Source organism: Jatropha curcas, unplaced genomic scaffold (genome assembly GCF_041381405.1).
Source record: "Jatropha curcas cultivar XTBG-Jc1 unplaced genomic scaffold, XTBG_Jcur_1.0 HiC_scaffold_35_pilon, whole genome shotgun sequence".
Taxonomy (NCBI): domain Eukaryota; kingdom Viridiplantae; phylum Streptophyta; class Magnoliopsida; order Malpighiales; family Euphorbiaceae; genus Jatropha; species Jatropha curcas.
Window position 1 is genome coordinate 1 of NW_028322329.1, and position 6663 is coordinate 6663.

At 32.3% G+C, this 6663-nt stretch overlaps 3 pseudogenes; 2 read left to right on the plus strand and 1 right to left on the minus strand.

The window, feature by feature from the left end:
* Nucleotides 1-11: 11 nt before the first annotated feature.
* LOC149492245 (UPF0481 protein At3g47200-like) lies at nt 12-1118 on the plus strand (annotated as a pseudogene).
* A 2469-nt stretch (nt 1119-3587) lies between these two features.
* On the plus strand, nt 3588-5394 carry LOC149492246 (UPF0481 protein At3g47200-like; annotated as a pseudogene).
* Nucleotides 5395-5666: 272 nt separating this feature from the next.
* On the minus strand, nt 5667-6422 carry LOC149492247 (putative WRKY transcription factor 46; annotated as a pseudogene).
* Nucleotides 6423-6663: the final 241 nt, after the last annotated feature.

Below are 6663 nucleotides of genomic sequence, written 5' to 3' on the forward strand. Positions count from 1 at the left end.
GAGGAGAAAAATATAAATTCTTTGAGAACGGAAATAATGACAAATATGAAGAGGATTATATTCTTGGAAAATCGACGAGAGAATATGGTTTATTAGAGGATTTAATATTAGTGGAAAATCAGTTACCGTATTTTGTTCTTGAAGATTTATATGACCTCACCGTCGGAAAGTTAAACGAAGAAGGCTATCCTTCTTTTTCCGATCTTATGGTCAAAAATTTATGGGACTATTTATCTCCGCCACCAATTGACGAAGAACATAAAAAATGTAGCTGCGATTGCTTCTCTTGCTTTTATTGTTTTTGGATTCCTAGATGCTTCTCATGTTCAAGCTCAACGATCAAAGCGTCAAAGGAGAAGAAGAAGACGACTTTAAAGAGAAACCGTTAAATTTCACGGATCTAATTCGACAATATCGTTGCTATAAGCGTCCCAAGTCAAATAACAATAACGGAAAAACAGTGAAAAATCTATACAGAGCTACAAGGTTACACGAAGCAGGAGTGAAGTTCAAAGTGAGTCCAAAAGCCTGGCCAATCAACATGCAATTTGAAAGAGGAGAATTGAGAATGCCATTATTTATAGTGGATGATAATACAGAGCGATTGATTCGAAATCTGATGGCATTTGAACAGTGTCATTATCCAAACGATCCATTCATCTGCGATTATATTTGGATTCTTGATTTTCTGATATACACAGAGCAAGACGTTGATTTGCTTTGTAGAAAGGGGATTATTGTTAATCTGTTAGGTGATAATGAATCAGTGGCTAAGTTGGTTAATAATCTTGGTTTGCAAATAAGGGCGTCTGGTTCTTGTTTTTACGATATGAGCGTAAGGCTCAATGAACACTACGATAATCTATGGTATCGTTCGGTGGCGGTCTTGAGAAGGGTGTATTTTGAGGATCTTTGGAGAAGCACCGGAACTGTCGTCGCCATTTTGTTACTGGTTTTCACCGTCACACAGTCTGCGTCTTCTATTAGAGATTTGTTACAAAATTAAGACTGTTTGGTTGTGCAATCTTTTCAATTTTTTTTCTATTTCCTGATTCATTGTTCTATCTGTAATGTTTATCTCTTTGAACGTTTCGCTATTCTAATAACAGCTTTTCATATTCGAATTTGAAACTGCAAATCTTAAAGTCAGAAAATACGATGCTAAGCTTTATGACAGTCCAATCTATTCCCACTCATTTTGGGCCAAATAGCCCATTATGATAAATTGAGGACCAATGCTCAATTTATTATTATATTGTAATCGCGATCCACTTTCAGAAACTCAATTCCAGCGTAAGAGATTATATTAGTATATTAGAACAGGACAGATTGCATTATTGAGGGGAAAGCATAGTCAAAGAGACAGTCGTCGGTTGGGAAAAATATGCACCCTATATATATATACACTTGAAAAATGCACCTACTTCGACTTATCCCTTTTTTTTTTTTAAGAAAAATATTTAATTTTGTTATACATCAACTTATTTACAAACAAAAACAAAATTAATTTGAAATGCATGACTGATAAAGACAATACAATTATCAACTTTAATTAGTGGGAAGGACAGGATGGCGTTGCATTATTGAGGAGAAAAGAAAAATCAAAGAGAGTATGTGTCTAATACCCGGCCAACACATTTTTTTCTCCATTATTGACTCCTTGAAAATATCATTTTCTTCATTGAGAGAAAAGGGTAGAAATATTTCCAAGTCGTCGCTTTTACTGAGTCCTTCTCTGTAGTTGAAAGATATCTCTTTTAATAGCTTGGACTTCACTTCTTCGTGTTGTTGCTGTCGTTCTACTGAGCAATTATCCTCACCTTGTTGCGACTTGTCGTTTATTGAAGCTGCTAAACGAGCAGCTTGAAAACATGTGTGCCTTCCTCTATAGGTCACTTCAAATATTGTAGGGTCTTGATCTGATCTCTGAACCTCGTGAGGGCATCTATAGTATCTCTGCAATAAAGTTTGCTATCAAAATTTTACCTAGGAAAATTTACTATAGTGCACTGAGAGATCAAGACATGAAATATAATCAATTACTAGTCAACGACAACATGTACCTACAAATTTGTCCGTTTCAGCGACATTTGATTTTTATCCCTAAATTGATTGGAAAAATATGCACCCCACTATATAATATACGTAACACATTTTGTCGCTTTTAAAGGGATAAAATCTGTCTTTTGAATTTTATAGAATTTTGTTTAATTTTTCTATAATTTAATTGGATTATATTTTTAAATATTTTTAAATAGATATAAAGATAATTAGACCTTTAAAATTTTAATATTTTTTCAAACACTTTTATATGTTACTTTGTAATTTTTTAATTTAATCTCATTTATATCTTCTTTAAACTTGATAAAGTACATTCTATTACTAATATTATTGTTTACAACTTTACATATTGATTCTCATGTGTAGTTGAGAACTTTAAGTAATTTATTTTTTAATTCTGTACAAAGATATGGTTCGAAATATTATATGCTATTGATAAAATTTCAGTTTAACTTCGTCCGACGAAAATAATTGATGTGAGATCAAAGTCAAGTAAGTCATGATTTATTATATTAGTTATAGCATGGCCAAATTATAAAATATTTTGCAGTATGATAAATGCGAATTTGTAGTGAATTTATATAATTAATTAATAATAAAATTATATATTTTTTATTAAAGAGGTAGAAAATAAACATCATTTTATTTTTAATTATATTTAATACAACACATGTTCAAAATTTCATTGTATATATAAAGTGCAATATTAATAAATTATTATATTTATTTTAATCTAAATAAAAATTTATGCTTTCATTATATAAATAATAAAATTAAATGAATAAAATCTACGTGAAACATGTGTCTAAAACAACTAGTCATAATGATTTTTTAAAAATATAGAATAAAATGCGTAAATTGTCCTTCTTAATATATAAAAGCTCTTTATCTAATTTTGCTATAAAACACTCAATAAATATAGATAAAATTTTTAAAAATAATAATTAATATAGTCTCAAAATCTTAAATAAATACTTAAAGTAGAACAAGATAAAATGTCTAATTGTTACTGTTAAAGTGTAACGAAGGCGGGAGTACTATATTAGGACAGGACAGATTGCATTATCGAGGAGAAAAGGACAATGAAAGAGATCATTCGACTTAAATTGATTGGAAAAATATGCACCCTACTATATATATTATACCTAACACATTTTTGTCGCTTTTGAAGGGATAAAATCTATCTTTCAATCGCCAAAACACTTCTCGCACTTCAGGTTTGCACCCTTCTCCCTTTCATATATAACATGTATTTTCATGTTCACATTGAGATAGTATTCGGTTAAAATTTTGTAACGATAAATTTTTGAGAAATACACTTGAAACGTACCTTATCTTTTAAGAAAAAACTTTAATTTTGTTATCCGTCAACTGATTTACAAACAAAAGAAATTAATATAAAAGGTACTACTGATAAAGACAATACAATTATCAAAATTAATTAATTAATTAATTGGAAGGACAACAGAGCCTTGCATTATTAATGAGAAAAGAAAATTCAAAGAGAGCATTCGTCTATAAAAAGGTTTAAATTGTTTGGATACACCCACGCCCAACACATTTTTGTCGCCTTTGAAGGAGAAAATCTGAGTGCTTTCAACTGCCAACTAGACCACTTCTTCAGGCAAAGATCTTGCACTTCAGGTTGGCACACTCTCCTGAAAAATTTTGCCGTTTTTTTAGTAATGAAATGTAATATTGATAACCTTGAATTAACTTTGATTTCCAATTCTTATACATTTCCTTTTATATCAGTTTTGATCTCTCCCTGTCAAAAGTTCTTTTTGATTGCTAAAAAGATGTGTTGTGTGCAAATGGAGTTAATTAATTAACAAATATTTTTTTAAAAAAGAATATTATATGAAGTATATTAGGTGTTCTTGGGCAGATGGGACAGAATGGTGAAGGAAGTAATTCAAATGATGTCGAAGCTGAAAGCGGAAAGCAATTAGTCATTGACATAACAGACAACTTAGCGCGTTTACTATCGGAGCCAGCTTTATGGCCAGAAATTTGTATCTACAGAGTTCCAAGAAAACTTCGAGCTATAAATCCGTCAGCCTACACTCCTCAAATGATTTCCATAGGCCCTTTTCACCACAATGAAGATTCATTGAAACCTATGGAGAAGCAAAAACTGAGATATTTGGCAGAATTCTGCAGAAGGACTGGCAAGACTTGGGTTGAGCTTGAAAACAAAATTAGAGAATACGAATTAACAATCCGTCACTGTTATGACCAAACATTTGAGCAGTATGAACAGAACATGTTTGTAAGAATGATTCTATTGGATTCTGTGTTCATTATCGAATTTTTCTTGAAAAGAGGAGAGAGTTTATTTGGACAGAAAAATATAAAGCTGATTATATATTAGGCAAACCATCGCGCGAAGATGGCATATTAGAAGATTTGATATTGCTTGAAAATCAGCTGCCTTATTTTGTGCTTGAGGATTTATATAAATTTGCTACTGGAAATTTTGGTTTTCTTTCTCTCGTGCGCCTCAACTTATCGAATTACTTGCGTCCTCCGAAACTTCGTGATGATGATCATAAAACTCGCGATTGCTTCTCCATTTTTTATGGGTTTTGGATTTCGAATATGTTCTGCTGTCAAAAAGAGAACAAAGACTATGAGAGTGCAAGCGTAGAAGGAGAAGAAATTGAGGAGAAACCTAAGCACTTGACTGATTTGATTAGAAGAAGAAGATCCTACAAACATCCAGTGTCAAAGAATGATGCTTGTATTGAAAGTCTTTATAGTGCTACAAAGTTAAATGAGGCAGGAGTCAAGTTTAAGGTGGATAAACAGGCGTGGCCCCTAGATATAAAATTTGAAAGTGGAGAATTGAAAATGCCGAGATTTGAATTTCATGATGGCACAGAACGATTGATAAGAAATCTGATGGCTTTTGAGCAGTGTCACTATCCAAATGATCCTTACATATGTGAGTATATATGGATATTAGATTTTCTAGTAGATACTGAGAGAGATGTGGAATTGCTTATTCAAAATGGTATTATCACTAATTTGCTTGGGGAGTACAAATCAGTGGCTAAGATGGTGAATAAGCTTTGTCTTGAAATTACAACATGTGGGTCTTGTTTCTATGGAGTAAGTGTGGATCTTAATAAACATTATGAGAATCGTTGGTTTAAGACTGTGGCTATCATGAGAAGTGTATATTTTAGCAATCTCTGGAGAGGGACTGGAACTATTGCAGCACTTGTACTTCTATTTCTCACTTTTATACAATCTGTATACTCGCTCAGTCGTATATTTTAAGTTCAGTATGCTTATGTTGTTGTAGTGATGTTCTTATTATATGTTGTTGTGGTGTATTATTTTTAATGTTCTTATTATATTGTTACTTTAATAAGACTCTGCTCGGTTTGTGATTTGTATTTGTTTTCCAACTTTTGACATTCTAATAAGAGTTTGCTTTATCTGTATTGCAAAGTGCTTCGGCTCCCTTCATCCCCTCCCTCCTTTTTATTGCTTTGTTTAGCTATCAAAAGGGCAGAGTCTTACTGTTTTAGCTGTAAGTTACCTTATCTGCCGCATTTGCCAAATTTAAAGCCATAAACTTTTAGTCCACAAGCGAATTAATTTTTAATCTACTATTAGTTTACGAGCCAAATTGATAAAAAAAAAAGGTTACACCTACTCGTCATTAAACTCCCTAATCAACTGAAAAATTTTCTGGGAAGGCACCACCCGAGACTCAAGAACCTTCTCTTAATCTCTCTTTCGAAGCACTGACCCATCAACATCATAAAATTAATCCTATTAATAATTAACCAAATAATTCTAAAGGGAGATTGGAGTCGAAATCCACCTTATCTATTGAAAGATCCCAATCTCCGATTGGCGAATTGGTAACTGAAGTTGGAGCGGAATCAGATTCCGGCGTTCTTGCATTATTGTCTATTCCAAAGCCGGACGACGTCGCCGGAGATATCGATGCAGGTGAAAAATTAATAAAGAAATCATTCTCCATTATTGACTTCTTGAAAATATCAGTTTCTTCATTGAGAGAAAATGGTGGAAATATTTCCAAGTCGTCGCTTTTACTGAGTCCTTCTCTGTAGTTGAAAGATATCTCTTTGAATAGCTTGGGCTTCACTTCTTCGTGTTGTTGCTGTCGTTCTATTGAGCAATTATCCTCACCTTCTTGCGACTTGTCGTTTATTGAGGCTGCTAAACGAGCAGCTTGAAAACATGTGTGCCTTCCTCTATAGGTCACTTGAAATATTGGTCTTGATCTGATCTCTGAAATTGTTTTGTGGCTAAACAAACTTGTGAGTGACGGTGAGTGCATCTATAGTATCCTCTGCAACAAAACATGTCGTTTAGTGAATGTGGTGTGGTGTCTGGAAAACTCAGAATTTTATATTTTAAGATTATAAAAGTCAAATTGGTGTGAATATCGTGGAATGGAAATATTATATTTTTTGGTTCCTTGAATCAAATCTATATCACGTAGAAAAGTGAAATAATGAGATTTTCGATAATGCCTTTAATGAAATTTAAAATGTTATAAAATAACTTTATTAATAACCAATTAATTTTTTTAAATATTATGTTTAATGAATAATTAAA